Source organism: Bufo gargarizans, unplaced genomic scaffold, assembly GCF_014858855.1.
Source record: "Bufo gargarizans isolate SCDJY-AF-19 unplaced genomic scaffold, ASM1485885v1 original_scaffold_2062_pilon, whole genome shotgun sequence".
NCBI lineage: Eukaryota > Metazoa > Chordata > Amphibia > Anura > Bufonidae > Bufo > Bufo gargarizans.
In genome coordinates, this window is record NW_025334626.1 from 1,023 (window position 1) to 21,634 (window position 20,612).

General features: G+C 45.8%; 1 protein-coding gene across 2 annotated transcripts in view; it reads left to right on the forward strand.

Moving 5' to 3' along the window:
* Positions 1 to 2,485: 2,485 nt before the first annotated feature.
* Positions 2,486 to 20,612, forward strand: part of DAB2 (DAB adaptor protein 2) — an 82,820-nt gene continuing 64,693 nt past the window's right edge. The window contains exon 1 of one of the 2 annotated variants that reach the window (XM_044274789.1): positions 2,486 to 2,701. The gene's annotated coding sequence lies outside the window, so the exon portion shown is untranslated. The remainder of the gene's footprint in view (positions 2,702 to 20,612) is intronic. The other variant, XM_044274792.1, reaches the window with a different exon arrangement.

Here is a 20,612-nt window from a genome sequence, read left to right on the forward strand (position 1 = left end):
TCTGTGCACATGAGCGTTGGTTTTCAGGCATCACTTGTGCGTTGCGTGAAAATCGCAGCATGTTCTATATTCTGCGATTTGTCACGCAACGCTGGCCCCATAGATGTAAATGGAGCCGCGTGAAAATCGCATCCATGCGATGCGTTTTTTCACGGATGGTTGCTAAGAGATGTTGTTTGTAAACATTCCGTTTTTTATCACGCGCGTGCAAAACGCATTAAATCGCATTGCACCCTCGCAATAAAAACGGAACAACTGAACACGATCGCAAACAAAACTGAATGGACTTGCTTGCGAAATCGCACAGTTTTCACTGAACGCATCCGGACCTAATCCGGACACGTTCGTCTGCAAGGGGCCTTAGTGGGTCTGCCAGGATTAGAAAAATGTTGCTTTCCTGCAAAAAACAGCGCCAAAAATGTCCACAGGCTGTGCGTGGTATTGCAGTTCTACCTTAGGCTTCATGCACACGACCGTATCTATTTTGTGATCCGCAAAAATACTTATGACATCCGTGTGCATTCCGTATTTTGCGAAACGGAACAGCTGGCCCCTCATAGAACAGTCCTATCCTTGTCTGTAATGCGGACAATAATAGGACATGTTCTATTTTTTTTGCTGAATGGAAATACGGACATATGGAAACGGAATGCACACGGAGTAACTTCCTTTTTTTTTTTTTGCAGACCCATTGAAATGAAAGGTTCCGCATACGGTCCGCAAAAAAAACGGAACGGACACGGAAAAAAAATACGTTTGTGTGCATGAGGCCTTACATCTATGGAGCTGAGCAGCAATACCAGGCATGAACCATGGACAGGTGCGGTGCTGTTTTTGGACAGGTGCGGTGCTGTTTTTTGGACAGGTGCGGTGCTGTTTTTGGACAGGTGCGGTGCTGTTTTTGGACAGGTGCGGTGCTGTTTTTGGACAGGTGCGGTGCTGTTTTTTGGACAGGTGCGGTGCTGTTTTTTGGACAGGTGCGGTGCTGTTTTTGGACAGGTGCGGTGCTGTTTTTGGACAGGTGCGGTGCTGTTTTTGCTCATCATTGACTTTCTATAAAATGATCCTGATTGGGCGATTATACTGCAGCCCATTATGGGCTGATGTAACATTGTTTTTGGTAAGTTTAGGGTTTTTTTTAAAGAATATTTCCAGTTTAAGCAAAAAAAATTAAAATATCATGTTAATAAAAGTCAAGGAATGTCCTTTATTGTCACTTTCTTAGGGTACTTTCACACTAGCGGCAAGGGACTCCGGCGGGTGAACAGCCTGTCGGATCTGTCCTGCCACTAGTTCACGCGTGCCCCCGGACTGCCGCTCCGCCCCCATTGACTATAATGGAGGCGGGGGCGGAGTTCCGGCGGAGTTCCGGCGGCAGCACGGCAGCGCACGGCGAGAGGCAGTACTGCATGCATTCACCTGCCGGAGTCCCCTGCCCCTAGTGTGAAACTAGCCTTAAAGGGGTTGTCCACTTTAGGGATCCCTTGATGATGAGTGGCAGGTCCTGCTGTCATTGCAGGGGGTAGTGGCAGGTAAGTACTCACAGAGTAACTACAGTAGGTTCCTCCTTCTGACTAATAAAGGGGAGTCCAGAGCTGTGAACCCCCTTTTACGAGCCTCAATAAGACATATGGAGAGGAGTCTGGGAAAACTAGCTGACAACCCCTACGGGAGCCATACAAGCAGCCATATTGGTTGTCACTAGTGCTGAGCGAACTTGTGCTTTCAAGTTCGGCGTACAAGGTTCGGGCTCAGGTTATCTAAGAATTCCGTTATGGATTCAGCTACCACGGACCATAACTTATGGCGGAATCCATAACGGAATTCTTAGAGAACCCGAACCTTGTACGCCGGACTTGAAAACACAAGTTTGCTCCTCCCTAGTTGTCACACTACTTTTCCGAAGGACCATTCCCATTGAATAAAAGTGATGTCATATCATTAGGATATGACATCATTTTGTAATTGGGGGACACAGTTCTAGTCAAGTAAATGGGGCCAGGATGCCGCTGTACAGGGAGAGGACACAGCCTTAAATCAGTTCCTTTCAATCCCAGAGGTCGGACCCATCACAAAGTAAGGCCTCTTACACACGACACCGTAGGTGCGCCGTTCCGTGTGCATTCCGCGTCACGGATGTGGACCCATTCACTTCAACGGGTCTGCAAATCCGGAGATGCAGTACAGAACGGAATCTGTTTGTATTCCTTTATTTATTTATTTATAGGTAATTCTATGTTTATCTTGCAAAATGTTTCTAAATGTTTCACAATGATGCTGACAAGGCAGCACAGGAGTAACATTGTGGCACACTGCGCCTCCCAAAAGGCCATATACATTGTGTGACACATCCCAATGCAAAAAGCAGCACCTCCCTGAACCCTTTCCTTGCTCAGGATGCAGCCTGGTCCTCCCATCCAGCCACATGTCTGCACTTTCCATGGGCTGCAGCCTATGAATAGTTAAAAGTGGAGGAGTAGCCGGGCTGAGCAGCAGTAACATCCTAGCACATTCCTGGGCTTTAGTGGGCTGCCAGCATCTGATTAGAAGCATACAGTATCCAAGGGGCTGTGAGTGGCTGAGCTGCTCTACGCAGGAGGAGGAGGAGGAGGACTGGGAGCTGCAAGGCTTCACACTACTGACAGCCCCAGACCCCAGCAGAGGACAACATTTCCAGAGCTCCCAGTGGCTGCAGTGACTGGTGAGTACACCACGGCTATACATGGGCGCCATGCTGCAAAATGCCACCCGTGCCTACGGAGCTGTGACATCAATGCCCAAGCTACAGCTGCAATGGGTGCCCAGGTTCCATTCGGATGCGGACGCCGTCCTATTATGTGCGCGTCCCCCTCTGCGGAATCTATATGACGCCTATCCATACGGATGAGGCTTGAGCGGAGCAGGGAGCGCAGTGATTTTTCCAGCCACCTCCCCTCTATCCCCGATGATACCTCCATCCGAATCCTCGATTCCATATTCCGTTGAAAAAAATAGTCGCCCCGGCAGGACGTCCGCACAAAGCCCCTTCCCCCCCCCCCCCCTCACCCTGCGCTAATCCGAGCATTCCTCAATAGTTCAAGGTCTCGGAGGTAAAATCAGGGAATGATGCGGTGCAGAGCGTGAACGCCAGACGTGACCGTATCATTCATTTATGCGCAGGATTGCAGACACAGATCCGCACCATCCTCTGGGGTTGGGCATTGCTGCCTTTGTTTCAGCCCAAAAAGAAAGAAAAAAGGTATTCAAAGCAAAATATGCCAGATAGATAGAGTGCAGAAGATGCAGCAGATGGGAGTCTGTCAATGCTCGGGGATGTGTTTGTCCTTTGGTGCAATTCTGGTAAAGCTACTAGCGATTGCAGCTCGGCTCTGCTACATCTTGCAGAATAAATTGGTGTAATCCTCGCCGGTGTTAGTTACGGTTGTATATAATTGTTCATCTCCCATATATATATATAGTGTACCACAGCCTAGGCTGTAATGTCTGCAGTAGCAGTGCAGTGTAGTGTGACGGTATGCTGTCCTCTTCCCAGGCAGTGGCGATGATCTGCACAGGCTGCAGAATAATAATTCTACAGACGCTTATTACTTATCCATGTTTCTTACCCACAGTATGGCGGATGTAAGATTAGATGTAGCATGTATGGGAATTGCTGCCCCTATGTAATGTCGGGCAGGTAAAATTTCCCTTGAGCTGCCATCCAGCAGATTTCAGCCATTTCTTATGGCACTGATCACTCCTGGTCCTTCCCCCCCCCCCCCCCCCCCCTTCCCAAGTGCTCAGCAGTGGGGACTTTGAAGTCCTCTCAGCTGGCTTTACTGATGTGGTTCTCCAGGACTACTGTGGTGGTCTATGCTTAGCAGGTATGACCTCCAGGACCCCTGCGTCCTCTGCCTTATTTACACATGGTGGTGGCCAGGCCTGGTCCTGCAGCTCCGTTCTAAGTCCCCTACCACTCAGATATTGATGACCTATCCTAAGGCCAATGATTCTGAGGAAACCCCTTCTAAAGCTCCGTACACCCATCAAAGGCTTACAGTACCTTTGCATGCCCCCCGATTTTATATAGAGCCAAGCAGAGCTGTTTCTGTTGGAGATTGCCGGGAAAAAAATGGCAGCCGATTCCATAAAGAGCCTTGGTATGGAGCATGGCTTCTAGAAGATGTCTCCATATTGCAGTGAAGTATGGAGGCACCAAACGGTGGCTCACGGGGGAAGGGCTAACGCTCTATCATGGCCATACAGAGTAGATGAATGTCGGACGAGTAGTGTTGAGCGAACTTGTGTTTTAAGTTCGGCGTCTAAAGTTCGAGTTCAGGTTATCGAAGTATCCCGTTATGGATTCTAAATTCCGTTATGGTCCGTGGTAGCGGAATCCATAACGGGATACTTCGATAACCCGAACCCGAACTTTAGACGCCGAACTTAAAACACAAGTTCGCTCAACACTACAGACGAGCCTGTCAATATTGGTAGGACTGACGAGGATTGGGCTTGTGGGGCTGGGTCCTTCAGTGGACAACACCTACATGCTAGGTCATGCCCAGTGTGTATGCAGGTAAGGTGGTTGGAAGGGAGAGCTGGTGGCTTAGAGAGCCTTCAAAATTTTAACATCTTGCCTAAAATATCGCCAGTCATGTTCTTTGACCCGTTTTCTCAATATGGTGATGATATGGGTCTCTGCTGCCCCGCTACCAAGCATACGTGTAGATAGACCTCCATTGGGTTCAGCCATTGCCAGTGGAGTACATAGAGAAGTAAGGGCCCCATAGCAAGGATAAAACCAGGCCCCCCACACAGGACAGAAGGGGTTCTGCCTAAACCCTTTTCAATGACCCTTGGGCCATTTTTTTCACTACCTCATTTGCTAAAAGTTGTTCCTTTAGACCAGGGGTATTCAAGTACTTTTTTTAAAAGCCCACCTAATCTCCTTTATGCCGACCAAACAGTAAAAATGTCCTTTCAGTGCCCCCTTACAATAATGATGCCCCTTTAATGCCCCTCAGACAGTATGATACCCTTAAGTGCACCCTCACAGCAGGGTGATCACTTAGTGCCCCTGACACATTGTGATGCCTCCTTAGTTCCTCACCACAGAGTATAAATACCCTAAGTGCCCCCTCACAGTAGTAATGTCCTATCTGTGCCCCTTCACAGTAATAATCCCCATTGTGCCTCATTCACAGTAATAATGCCCCTTAGTAGTTATGCCCATTGTACCCCCTTCAAAGAAATAATGCCCATAATTCCCCCTCAATATTAATAATGCCCATTGTGCCCCTTCACAGTAATAATGCCCTCTGTGCCCCCTCCATAGTAGAAATCCCCATTGTGCCACCTTAATAGTAGTAATAACCTCTGTGCCCCCTTCACAGTAATAATGCCTTCTGCCCCCCCTTCATAGTAGTAATACCCTCTGTGCACAGTTCCCCTTCCATAGTAGGAATGCCCATTGTGCCCCCTCTAGTGTAGAAATGCCCATTGTGTCCCCTTCACATTAGCAATGCCCATTGTGCTCCCTCCAGAGTAGAAATGCCCATTTTGCTCCCTCCAAAGTAGAAATGCCCATTGTGCCACCTCCAGAGTAGAAATGTCCATTGTGTCCCCTTCACATTTGCAATGCCCATTGTGCCTTCTCCAGAGTATAAATGCCCATTGTGCCACCTCCAGAGTAGAAATGTCCATTGTGTCCCCTTCACATTAGCAATGCATATTGTGCTCCCTCCAGAGTAGCAATGCATATTGTGCTCCCTCCAGAGTAGAAATGCCCGTTGTACTCCCTCCAGAGTAGAAATGCCCATTGTGCTCCCTCCAGAGTAGAAATGCCCATTGTGCCACCTCCAGAGTAGAAATGCCCATTGTGCCACCTCCAGAGTAGAAATGAATGCCCATTGTGCCACCTCCAGAGTAGAAATGCCCATTGTGTCCCCTTCACATTTGCAATGCCCATTGTGCCCCCTCCAGAGTAGAAATGTCCATTGTGCTCCCTCCAGAGTAGAAATGCCTATTGTGCTCCCTCCAGAGTAGAAATGCCCATTGTGCTCCCTCCAGAGTAGAAATGCCCATTGTGCTCCCTCCAGAGTAGAAATGCCCACTGTGCTCCCTCCAGAGTAGAAATGCCCACTGTGCTCCCTCCAGAGTAGAAATGCCCATTGTGATCCCTCCAGAGTAGAAATGCCCATTGTGCTCCCTCCAGAGTAGAAATGCCCATTGTGCTCCCTCCAGAGTAGAAATGCCCATTGTGTCCCCTTCACATTTGCAATGCCCATTGTGCCCCCTCCAGAGTATAAATGCCCATTGTGCCACCCCCAGAGTAGAAATGTCCATTGTGTCCCCTTCACATTTGCAATGCCCATTGTGCCCCCTCCAGAGTATAAATGCCCATTGTGCCACCCCCGGAGTAGAAATGTCCATTGTGTCCCCTTTACATTAGCAATGCCTATTGTGCTCCTTCCAGAGTTGAAATGACCATTGTGCCCCCTCCGCAGTAGAAATGCCCACTGTGCCCCATTCACATTTGCAATGCCCATTGTGCCTCGTCTGTGTTTAAAAAATAAATAAAAATAAAAACAACACCGTAACTACTCACCTTGTCCCGTTCCTGAAGCTCACAGTCCTCTCTCCCCTGCAGACACAGATCGCTCCGCCCACACAGGCCAGCAGCGGGATCCGTGCCTGCAGGCTGAATGGTGAAGCGGGAAGAAGTCTTCCTGCTTCACCATTCAGAGCGCTGGCCTGAAGAAGAAAGAAGAGGAGCACACGGGGAGCTGAGTGGTGAGTGACAGGACCACAGCTCCCAGCGCTCCGGCAATGAGCGCTTCCATCTGTATTGATGGAAGCGCTCATTGCTTCTGGACTCTGGCACCCCAAGAGACGGCACCCGGGTGTATGCAGGGGTCCAGACAGCTGGCAACCGCGGTCTGGATTTGGACCGCGATCTGCCAGTTGAGTACCCCTGCTTTAGAGGGTGGAGTCCTGACCAAGTTTTCACCTCCAGTAGAAGAGGAGATAATCCCAACTAAGACTGGACCCCCTCTTGCCCTGGGCACCATAGTAGTCGCATAGTCTGCCACTATAGTAGTTATGCCCCTGAACATTGCCACAGCACAGGGAAGGGTTGGCTGCCAGTTGTGCACCACCACTGCCAATGCTGGTGTTACCTAGACCAGGTGCATCATGCTGCCTTCCTCCAACTTAATCACAGTTTAGTCACGTTTTTTCTATCGCCCTGTAAATGCCCCATAAAACGTACTTGGGGATGTGTTGCAGACATCTCAGAGTGGATGTGGTCACCATACATAGTAAGGCCTCCTGCACAAGAACATGTGCGCCCCGTGGTCGTGCTGTGGCGGGCCGCAATGCATGAACACCGTGGGGCAGCCGCAGCGGATCGCGGACCCATTCACTATCATGGGACCGCGATCCGGCCATTCCGCAAAAAGATAGGACATGTTCTATCTTTTTGCGGAACGGAAGTACGGGACGAAACCACACAGAAGCACTTCGCAGTGCTTCCGTAGGGTTCCGTTCCGTGCTTTCGTTCCGCACCATTCCGCATCTCCGAATTTGCGGACCCATTGAAGTGAATGGGTCCACATCTGTGATGCGGAATGCCTACGGAACGGCACCCGTGTATTGCGGATCCACAAATGCGGTCCGCAATACGGCAACGGGGCACACGCGTTCGTGTGCACGAGGCCTAAGGTGGAAGGAGAAGGCTTAGGTGAGCCATTCTCTCCACCAGCTTGACCTTCTTCCCCTCCAATGGATGTAGTAACCACCCCTTAGCCCTCTGCATGTTTCCATGTCAAGCGAAAACTCATCCTTGGGCACAAACTGTACTCATTGGTCATTTACAACAGATTCCCTTTGAAGTTGGTGGGATCTATCATCCAGGGGAGCTTCTGTGCCCCAATGCAATATCTGTACAATGTCCCCAGCTACCATGTTCCATTTATAACCTACAGGCCAGTCCTCCCAGAATAACGTGAAATGTCCCAGACTCTCAGAAGACCTGCTATATCTCTTAGGTGCCACACATATTCATCTCTTTCCATTCTTGTGCTTCCCTCTGTTCCTGGGTGACACTGCAGATGTCCTCATGCTCAGTGGTATCCAGGCCTTGTTTGAGGTGGGGTCCAGGTCTAGAGGGTAACATAGGGATGAGGAGAGGTGAGGATCTGAATGTTTGGTCTAAGGCCAGTAAGGAGGTGGTTTGGTGTCTGGAGTCTATAAACAGAACTTAGAGTATGGTCTAAGATCTTTTTGATCTGATTGGGGGTCTGTATTTTTAGGCTGTCTGGTCTATGGTCTTAATTTATTTAGAGAGTTGAAGGTCTGTATTTTTTAGGGGGTCTCATGTGGGGTCTGTAATTTTATGGGACCTAGTCTGGGGTCTGTATTTTGGGGCTCTCTGGTCTAAGCTCTATATTTATTTAGGGAGTTGGGGGAAGGGGGTTTGTATTTCTTAGTGGCTCTTGTGTGGTGTCTTTATTTTTATGGGGTCTGGAATCTGTATTTTAAGAGGGTCTGGGGTCTGTATTTTTGGTCTGTCTGTATGTAGTTAGGGGGTTGGGCAGGCAGTCTGTGTTTTTAGGGGGTCTTGTATACCTGGTGTGGAGTCATTTTTTTAGGGGATCTAAAGGTTTGTATATATTTAGGGGGTCTGGTGTCTGTATTCTTATATGGGGTCTTATTTTGGGTTTTTTCATTTTTTTGTAGGGTCTGGGGTCTGTTTTTATAGAAAACCTGCTCTGGGGTCTTTATTTTAGATAGATCTGAGGTTTGTATTTTACATTGTCTGGTCTGGGGTCTTTATTTTAGACTGATCTGGGGTCTGTATTTTACACTGTTTGGTCTGGGGTCTTTATTTTAGATGGATCTGAGGTTTGTATTTTACATTGTCTAGTCTGGGGTCTTTATTTTAGACTGATCTGGGGTCTGTATTTTACACTGTTTGGTCTGGGGTCTTTATTTTAGATGGATCTAGGGTCTGTATTTTCTACACTGGTCTGGGGTCTTTATTTTTGACTGATCTGGTGTCTGTATTTTCTATACTGTCTGGTCTGAGGTCTGAAAGTTTAGTCTGCCTGGAGTTGAGTCATTTTTAGGGGATCTGAGGTCTGTATTTATTTAGGGGGCTTTTTGGCCCAAGTGTGACCAGTAACTCTGCACCCCCGTGCTTAGATGTCCTAGATCCCCACAGATTGGGCATCATAAGGCTGGTGCTTCACAGTGATTTATTTTCCTCGATAATTGCATTATCCTGGGAAACTGCATCGCAATATGAGTTCCTATGGGGTCACTTTGATGTCCCAGTCCGGAGTTTCACTTTATGCAGTGTGCGGTGGTATTTACTATCGCAGGTGGCATATTGCATGCTTCTTAGCTCTGTGATCACTAATGGTATTCCAGTGCAACATGTCGTGTGCGTCTGATCGCCCCCAAATAATCAGCGGGAGGAGGGTTAACTGATCAGTACCACATCGGGCACCCCTCATTACGGCCCTCCATGGAACGTGTAAGGCCTCATTCACACTTTTGTGATTTCCAGCAGTGATTATGAGCCAAAATCAGAAGTGGAGCCTACACAGAGGAACGGTATAAAGGAAAGATTTGCACCGGTTCTGTGTTTTTGATCTATTTTTGGCTGACAATCACTGCAGTGTGAACAAGGCCTTAGTGCCACAGGCAGAGGTAGATTCCATTGCATTCTGCTGCTTTCATGGTGCCGCTGGTTGGATGGCATACGCTTCCCATTCTCCTCCATTCATTGCCTCCTGAATGGCATATTTCAGTAGGCTATTCCTGCTGAAGGTGATGCCACAGATGGCCTGCCATCCAACCTACAGACCCCCACAATCAGCGGCCACGGCAATCTGACCTATGGGACTTGAACCCCTGGACAAAATTTTTTGAATATTAATTGTATGGCAGTATTATTTAGACACACAGTATAGCGCTATTATATCACTTTATGTATGTAGCTAGTATTGGTCACTGTATGTTGGTATTATTTGTACGCTATTATTTGTGCACTATATGGCAGTAATAACGCGCATTGTGTGGCATCACTGCTTGTGCACCATATAGTGTATTATTCTTGCAACGTATGGGGGTATTTATGTAGGCATTGTGTTCCACCGCTTCTTGGGCACTGTCTAGCGTTTTATTCTAGTAGTATGTGGCACTACTACTTAGGCAACGCATAGTATACCGCAGTCCCTCAAGATACAATGGTCGTCCTGGAACCAATGAATATTTCATGTTAAAACCATTTTAAGTTGAGTAATCGGTTACAACGCCAAAGGATGAGAGAAAATGAAGATTTAAGAAAAATAAGCAGATAACTAAGACAGACAAAAGAAGTCCTTCCCTATCACAGTCAGAAATGGCTGCTAACTATAACTAACCCAGCTATTTGGATTGTTAGCCTTGCGGCATATGGCATTGGGTACCACTGCTACTTAGTGCAATATTCCTGCAGTATGTGGCGGTAATAACAGGCCATGTGTGGCACTACTGTTCATTATAGTGTACTATTCTTGCAGATATTTACCTAGACATCGTGTGGCACTGCTATTTAGGCACTATGGGGGAGATTTATCAAACTGGTGTGAAGTATATTGTTCTTGCAGCATATGGCTGTATTCACGTAGACGTCGTGTGGCACTTTTACTTTGGCAATGTAAAGTGTATTAATCCTGAAGTATATGGCAGTAATAACAGGCACTGTGTGGCACTACTGTTCATTATAGTGTACTATTCTTGCAGATATTTACCTAGACATCGTGTGGCACTGCTATTTAGGCACTATGGGGGAGATTTATCAAACTGGTGTAAAGTATATTATTCTTGCAGCATATGGCTGCATTCACGTAGACGTCGTGTGGCACTTTTACTTTGGCAATGTATTAATCCTTAAGTAGATGGCAGTAATAACAGGCACTGCGTGGCACTACTGTTCATTATAGTGTACTATTCTTGCAGCATATTTACCTAGACATCGTGTGGCACTGCTATTTCAGCCTTATTAATATATCTCATACATATATATATATATATATAAATGATAATGGCACTGTATGGAAGTATTACTCTGGTACCATACAGTATGTCGGCATTTTATGTTACGGTTACTTGTACCCTCTGCACCATATGGGGAGGGCACCGTACCATCTAATCTAATGCCAGCCCTTCTGCCGGGAAATTCATAAGAAAGATCCATCGGCTGCCTTCTGTTAACAAACTGAACTTTAATTTCCTGCTCCCACCCATAACGGGAAGCGGCGGCGGGCGGATTGTGCAATTCTCTCAGATATTACTGACGGTTTTATCCTGAGTGAACCTCTGCTCTCTAATGCTCCCTGTTCACATATTTAAAGGGATGCGTCACTTTAACCTCAGATTAACCCTACAGTCTTAAAGGAGTCGCCTGAGATTAGAAAACACTTACCCTGATTTATAAAAACTGGCTTAATTGCCCATAGCAAAGGAGCTTTGAAAAATGAAAGGTGCAAACTACGGTCAGCTAAGCCAGTTTTCCTTTATACCAGTTTTTATAAATCAAGGTCTTTGTTTTGTTTTTTTGCAGAAATAGCGCCTCTCTTGTCAGTGGTTGTGACTGGTATTGCAGCCTAGTTCTATTCAAATGATTAATAGACAGACACAAACCCTATTTTGAGACCAAAATGCAGGAAATTTTTAAATTTATTTGCAATAGCTTGGCTTCGACTGTTACGTGGTGGGGAGGAAAGGGTGAAGGGCATGGAGTGGTAGGTTGGGCCCTTGGTACCAAGAGCTTCACATGACTCCTCTTCAGACAAAATGCAGAGGAGAAGATAGAGAGGATTACATTGGGGTGAGTGATTATATAAAAAAAAGTCTAAAAAGAAGTATTAAAAAAATGCAAATTTTATTTTTTTCTAATTTTTGCCTGAAAGGGTTAAGCAGATTTGTGTTACAGGCGGACACGTTTGGCTACAGGAATTTTAGTGGAAAGAATTTTTAGCGGAATATTTATTCTCACCTCGTTAAGAAAACCCAAGGGGGCTGTGATTTCCACAAAATAATCGGCTGTAAAGAGGTCGCGTTTATTGCAACATGTTTTATAGGAAAGTGTCCACAGCAAATCACAAAGGAACAGAAACTCAGCTGAAAGACAGTGGAAAATACATGGATTACTGCTGGTGTCAGGCATTCTCCTCCTGAACCCTTCTGCAGTTCACCCCTGAGAGACAGTGGTTGTCAGATGACAGCTGTTCCATCCACAGTCAGGAGCTGGCTTCTTCTGACTGTCATTACCATTTATGAGAGGCCATCCTCTGACAGACGCCCCATTCCCAGTGATGGGAGGCCACCCTCTGACAGCCGCTCCATTCCCAGTGATGGGAGGCCATCCTCTGACAGACGCCCCATTCCCAGTGATGGGAGGCCATCCTCTGACAGCCGCTCCATTCCCAGTGATGGGAGGCCATCCTCTGACAGCCGCTACATTCCCAGTGATGGGAGGCCATCCTCTGACAGCCGCTCCATTCCCAGTGATGGGAGGCCATCCTCTGACAGCCGCTACATTCCCAGTGATGGGAGGCCATCCTCTTGACACCCGCTCCATTCCCAGTGATGGGAGGCCATCCTCTGACAGCCGCCCCATTCCCAGTGATAGGAGGCCATCCTCTGACAGCCGCTCCATTCCCAGTGATGGGAGGCCATCCTCTGACAGCCGCTCCATTCCCAGTGATGGGAGGCCATCCTCTGACAGCCGCTCCATTCCCAGTGATGGAATGCCATCCTCTGACAGCCGCTCCATTCCCAGTGATGGGAGGCCATCCTCTGACAGCCGCTCCATTCCCAGTGATGGGAGGCCATCCTTTGACAGCCGCTCCATTCCCAGTGATGGGAGGCCATCCTTTGACAGCCGCTCCATTCCCAGTGATGGGAGGCCATCCTCTGACACCCGCTCCATTCCCAGTGATGGGAGGCCATCCTTTGACACCCACTCCATTCCCAGTGATGGGAGGCCATCCTTTGACACCCACTCCATTCCCAGTGATGGGAGGCCATCCTCTGACACCCGCTCCATTCCCAGTGATGGGAGGCCATCCTTTGACACCCACTCCATTCCCAGTGATGGGAGGCCATCCTCTGACACCCGCTCCATTCCCAGTGATGGGAGGCCATCCTCTGACACCCGCTCCATTCCCAGTGATGGGAGGCCATCCTCTGACACCCGCTCCATTCCCAGTGATGGGAGGCCATCCTCTGACAGCCGCACCATTCCCAGTGATGGGATGCTATCCTCTGACACCCGCTCCATTCCCAGTGATGGGAGGCCATCCTCTGACACCCGCTCCATTCCCAGTGATGGGAGGCCATCCTCTGACAGCTGCTCCATTCCCAGTGATGGCAGGCCATCCTCTGACAGCTGCTCCATTCCCAGTGATGGCAGGCCATCCTCTGACAGCTGCTCCATTCCCAGTAATGCCATCTTATGACAGCCGTTTATTCCCAGTGAAGGAATGCCATCCTCTGACAGCCGCTCCATTACCATTTATGGGATTCCATCTTATGACAGCCGCTCCGTTCCCAGTAATGCCATCTTATGACAGCCGTTTATTCCCAGTGAAGGAATGCCATCCTCTGACAGCCGCTCCATTCCCAGTGATGGGATTCCATCCTCTGACACCCGCTCTATTCCCAGTGATGGGATGCCATCCTCTGACAGCAATTTCATTTTCAGTGATGGGAGGCTATCCTCTGACAGCCGCTCCATTCATAGTAAAAGGATGCCATCCTCTGACAGCCGCTCCATTCTCAATGATGGGATGTTATCCTCTGACAGCCTCTTAATTTTCAGTGATGGAGTGCTGCAGCTGTTCCATTTTAGCCAAGAATTGCCATCATTTGACAGCTACTCCATATTCAGTGATGGGACGTCATCATCTGACAGCCACTCAGTTCTTAATGATGGGTTGTTATCATAAGACAGCAGCTCCATTCTTAGTAAATGTGATGCCATCATTTGACAGCTGCTCCATTCCTAGTATTGTGATGTCATCATCTGACAATCAGTTCTCAGTCATGTGATGTCATCATCTGATTCTCTGTTCTCAATGATGGGTTGTTGTTGTTGTATAACAGCATCTTAATTTTCATTGAGTGCTGTAGTTTCTTCATGGACAGTCTGTTTCTGACAGCTGTTCCATTTTAGCCATGAATTGTCATAATTTGATAGCTACTCCATATTCAGTGATGGGACATCATCAGTGGACAGCAGCGCCATTCTTAGTAATGTGATGTCATCATCTGACAAATCGATCCATGCTCATTGATGGGATGACATCATCTGCACACACCCTGAAAAGCAAAGTGGCTGTCAGATAACTGCCTGTTCACAAAGAATTTCCCATTGACAATAAGTGGATTTTGGTACAGAATATATGACAATGCCGGCATGGAAAATCCACCATCAGTGATCCTGCTTCTACACATGCATGCCCAACTGGTCTGTGTGTGCATGTATTTTCAATAAGGTAGGGGCGTAAAACTCCACTGGTGGCCCTTGAGATCAAAAGGACTGGGCATATTGAAATACAACATGGCCACTGATCAGCCTATCTCAGTCTGACTCCTAAATCCCCAGCGATCAGCTCAGGGGAAGATGCAGCCAGTCATACGTTTTACCTGCAGCGGCCACTACAGGGCAAGTGTAGTATTACATGGTGGTCATTCAAATGGCTCCTCTTTGGCCCATAGAGGACCCCTCCTCTATAAGAACAACTCATTTTAGAAATTTGGAGTTTGTAGAACAAAGAACAAGCAGAAACCATTATTCATTCCATGTTTTGGAGGATATTTCTTATCTCCTGGGATTCCAGAGATCCTGAGCACGCCCGTTCTGAGCTATGCAAAACATTTGCAGGCTCACCTTTACATAAGGACATCATAAGAGACGGCATACAATAAACTAGGTGCTGTAACCCGTGTGTGCACCCCCCAACCCATCTTTTACATTGGGATTACTTAGTGGCGGGGGAGGAGTTGTCTTTGTTTGGCCAACCATTTGATACTCCAGAGCCAAATAAACATTTACGCCAAACCTCCTGTGGGTGTCGGAGATGGAAACGGGTACAAGACTGCGCCAATTAGACAGTGAAACCTTTTGTCACATCCGCTTGTTTTCATCCAAGTTCCATTAATTACTGTTCAATTAGAATTTGGAGATCTCCCAACACAATATCAGTCATCGACATTTACTGTGGTATTTCTTCCTCGTTACGAAATTTGCATGTTCGTTACTTATTAAAGGCAACCTCTCATGAACGCGACCTCTGTCTATACGTCCTAGGGAATATAGACATCCTAAGGGGGCACTGCCAGAATGCAGTGCTGATCTGTAGAAATGGCAGACACAGCATGTCCATGAACTATGGTGGCATACCTAACATGGAGGCAGAATTGGAGAAACTAAACATAAAATAGGTGGAGGGCGGTAACCTCTATTATCTGCCACTTACAATGCTGTTCTAACATCTCTCCAGAGGCAGTTTAATCACACCTAATAGCTTCAGTCATGCAAATGCAATCAACATCTTACCTTGATGAGATTCTTGATCTCATGTTATGATAAACAGATTATGATGACTGAAGCATGAGTCACCAGTATTTAATGCCAGAGATTAGTCATTCTAATTGAGTAAGCCAGTCAGATGACTAGTGAAACATCTTTAAAAAAAAGTCTAGTTGCTCTGACGTACTACTACTGGCCAAGGGTGAAAGAAAACCTTCATAGACTCAATGAACATAGATTATTTACAGCTACCATTGATATTAATGGTAATTGTATGCATTCCTATGCACTGAGCTCCCCCTAGTGGTGCCTGCAGGCACACAGTTTTATAATATACTGAGTGAAGTCAGGCAATGTATTCATGACAATTGTGATCACATAGGAGCGTTGTATTTATTAACCCCTTAGTGACTAATGACGTACTGTGTACTTCATGATGTGGTGTTAGTTACCGCATTATGACGTGCACAGTACATCATGAGATCAAAGTGTCACCGCAGATATACCGGCATCTAAACGGGTGCTACGGACAGCTGAGCTGTCTGGGCACCCAGTAGGGGACCAATCACAGCGGTCCCTGCCTGTAGATCACTGCGATTGGTCAGTCAGATTTGACTGACCAATCGCTGTGTTTAGCAGCGCAGCTCCGATCTCCTCAGTGAGTGTTAAGGAGATCGGGGCTACGCTGCTGTGTCTATTATGCCCCAATCACCGCCCCCCCCTTCAGGATGGTCGAGCGGGACCTGGTAAAAATGAGGGGGCCAACCACACACCCCTCCCCACCCCCACAATTATTCAGGATGGCCGAGCGGTAGTAGATTGTCAGCTGTAACATACAGCTGACAATCTACTGTAACAGCCGACATCAGTGCTGGCACTGATGTCGGCCGTTTAACCCCTTCCATTCCGCGGTCTGTAGGGACTGCTGTATGGAAGGGGTTAACAGGGAGGAAGCTCCCTCCCCCATCGGGCGCTGCGCTGCTGTGGCAGCGTCTCGATTGATCATAACAGCTCCCTCCTTCCGCCCTCCCGTCGGGACGCTGCTCTGCTGTGGCAGCGTCCCGATGGATACCATGGCAACTGGATGCCTTACACAGGCATCCAGGCAGGAGCCTTATCAGGCTTACTGTGAATGAAAATACACTGCAGTACACTATACAGTGTACTGAAGTGTATTGTAGAGCCATCAGACACACTGGATCTTCAAGAACCAAGTGGGTCTGAATCAAAAAAGTGTAAAAAAAAAAAAAATGAAAAAGTAAAAAAAAAAATCTAACATTTTCCCATATACACACATTTATTATTGGGTAAAAATGAAGAAAATAAAATACCCTAAACATGTTTGGTATCGCCGCATCCATAACAACCAGCTCTATAAAAATATCATATGACCTAACCGCTCAGGAGAACACTTTAAAAAAATTAAATAAAAACAGTGCCAAAAAAAACATTTTTTGTCATCTACCATGACAAAAAGTGCAACACCAAGCGATCAAAAAGGTATATGCCCCCCAGAATAGTACCAATCAAACTGTCCCCTCATCCCGCAAAAAATGAGACCCTAACTAAGACAATTGGCTAAAAAATAAAAAAGCTATGGCTCTTAGATTATGTAGACACTAAAACATTATTTTTTTTCTTTCAAAAATGCTATTATTGTGTAAAACTTAAATAAATAAAAAAGTATACATATTAGGTATTGCCACGTCCGTAACGACCTTTTCTGTAAAAATGTCACATGACCTAACCTCTCACAAGACGATCGTCAGAAAAAAAAAATATATATGGCATTCAGAAAATTGAGACACAAAAATGCTTTATGTAAAACTGAAACAAAGAAAGAAAGTAGACATATTTGATAACATTGCATCCGTAACCACCTGCTCTATAAAAATAGCACATGATCTACCCTGTCAGATGAACGTTGTAAAAAACAAAAAAATAAAACTGTGCCAAAACATCCATTTTTTGGTTACCTTGCCTCACATAAAACATAATATAGAGCAATTAAAAATATTTACCCCAATATAGTACCAATAAAACTGCCACCTTATCCCGTGGTTTCCAAAATGCAGTCACTCAGGGGGGGCTTCAAACGGGACTAAAGACTAGTCCAGCAAAATCTGCCTTCCAAAAACCATACGGAGCTTCTTCCCTTCTGCGCCCTGTCATGTGCCCTTACAGCAGTTTACCACCACATATTGGGTGTTTCTGTAAACCACAGAATCAGGGTAATAAAGTTTTGTTTGGCTGTTAACCCTCGAAAAAATGGATAAAAATGGAAAATCTGCCAAAAAAGTAAAATTTTGAAATTTCATAATACAACCGGATCTTCAAAAACACTTCTGTTACCATAATACAACCACATGCATCCATGATGAACAGATCCGATTGTATTATGTCTTATATAGCCATGACGGATCCGTCATGAACTACATTGAAAGTCAATGGGGGACGGATCCATTTTCTTTTGTGTTACAGAAAACTGATTCGTCTTGCTCCGCACCACATCGGGGACAAAAAAACGCTGCTTGCAGAGTTTTTCTGTCCGCGATGGGGACGCAACCAAATGGAATGCATTCTGGTGCATTCCGTTTCGTTCGGTTCCGTTTTGTCTCCATTGACAATGAATTGGGACAAAACGTAAGCGTTTTTTTCCAGTATTGAGATCCTATGACGGATCTCAATAGCAGAATTGAAAAAGCTAATGTGAAAGTAACCTAAGCCTTCTAACGTCCCCCAAAAATAAAATGACATTTACAAAATGATGCCAACATAAAGTAGACATATGGGGAATGTTAAGTAATAAATATTTTATGAGGTATCACTTTCTGTTTTAAAAGCAGGGAAATTAAAAATTTTAAAAATGCTAATTTTTCAAAATTTTGGGTCCATTTGGGATTTTTTCATAAATAAAGGCGAAATATATTGACTCATATTTACGACTGTCATGAAGTACAATGTGTCCCGAGAAAACAGTCTCAGAATGGCTTGGATAAGTAAGTGTTCCAAAGTTATTACCACATAAAGTGATACATGTCAGATTTTCAAAAATAAGCCTAGTCATTAAGGGGTTAAGCACCTTAGTTCACCATTGAAGTCGGATACAGCAGGTGAGGTCAATAGTGATTTTTTTAATTGAATTTTTTTAATGAAAATTTTCTTTCATAGCTAGGGGGTCGCGCTTTGTGTTCCACAAATGTTTTTCTATGGGGCCCTAAGAAACCTCTGTCTGTCCTTGATGATTGGCCATTGAGTAGAAAATATATATATTCATCTCTCCACAAAAATCCACATTCGTTTCTGCACCTCCAAGCAAATTTGGCCTTGAAATCAGGATTGTGGGGCATGTCTATCCTAACTGCTTCTAAATAGAGTGATCTGGTAGTCTGTTAGGGTATTGCACACAATGGGTCACTTATAAGGGGGTATCTGGTTTAGAAAACCCATTGTCAAACACCCTTTTAGAAGATTACATGAATTAGTAGAGGGGAGCCCCATGTTTAGGATCTCAATCAATGAACCTCTAAGAGACCATCTCTCACTGGAGGACCCTATCCATCCATGCTTTTACACACTCAGCTTATTGATTCCATTGAGCAGCATGTAATACTTCATTTCCCCTGCGGAGGTGCTGTAGAGAAATTTAATTTTTACTGTTCATTTAGAGATTACAGCAGCAGGAGACCCATTGCTTTGCCTATTTTTGAGGGACCACCCCAAAGAGGACATATGTTAGTACATGTGACTGTTAACATAACTTTCCACTTTTATGTAATTAAAAGGGTTTTACGAGTGTTTGTTATTGATTTCCTGTCCTCACGATAGGTCATCAATATTAGATCCTCAGGGGTCCAGTTCCTGACACCCTCGCCGAGCAGCTGTTTGAGGAGGCTGTGTTCCTCGGGTGAGTGCTGTGGAATCCTCGCCGCTTCCTAGTACAGCACCATCCATGGTATAGTGGCTCTGCTTGGTATTACAGCTCAGTCCTATTAACTTAAATGGGGCTGAGCTGCACCTGACGTCACTGGCCTAGGAATCGGCTGCATTGCCCACCGGAGCGCCAGGGTCCCTTCAAAGAGCTAATCAGTGGGATGCTGGGAGTCAGACCCCTGATAATCTCTGATATTCATGGACTATCCTTAGGATTGGCCATCAATATGAAAATTTCGGAAAACGACTTTAAAAGTCAAATACAATTAAACTAATACAATTTACTTTTACACTAATACAATTTAATTTCAATTCCTTGACAATTTCAAGAACTCAGTTTGCTTTCAGTAAATAGAAATACTGTTGTTGATTTTCAAAGGTTGAAAACAAATCTCCTGGACTCCAGACTGATACATTGTAATAAGTGTTTTAAAAATATCTTTTCATTAAAAAAAACTTTTTTAACAGCTATACTGTACATCATCAGCATATACTGAAAATCTCTAGACCTGTGTGAAAATTACAATTAAATTTACAATGATACTTTGTGACAAATTATTAGAACAGTAAGGAGATCTGTGCAGCTGCTTCTGATGGGTTTAGCTCACAGAGCATTGTCTAGACTGGATACAACTGTGCTAGTTTGTTACAATGTATCAGTCTGGAGTCCAGGCTGTTTAGCTCACAGAGCATTGTCTAGAATGGATACAACTGTGCTAGTTTGTTACAATGTATCAGTCTGGGGTCCAGGCTGTTTAGCTCACAGAGCATTGTCTAGACTGGATACAACTGTGCTAGTTTGTTACAGTGTATCAGTCTGGAGTCTGGGCTGTTTAGCTCACAGAGCATTGCCTAGACTGGATACAACTCTGCTAGTTTGTTACAATGTATCAGTCTGGAGTCCAGGCTGTTTAGCTCACAGAGCATTGTCTAGACTGGATACAACTGTGCTAGTTTGTTACAATGTATCAGTCTGGAGTCCGGATTTTTAGCTCACAGAGCATTGTCTACACTGGATACAACTGTGCTAGTTTGTTACAATGTATCAGTCTGGAGTCTGGGCTGTTTAGCTCACAGAGCATTGTCTAGACTGGATACAACGGTGCTAGTT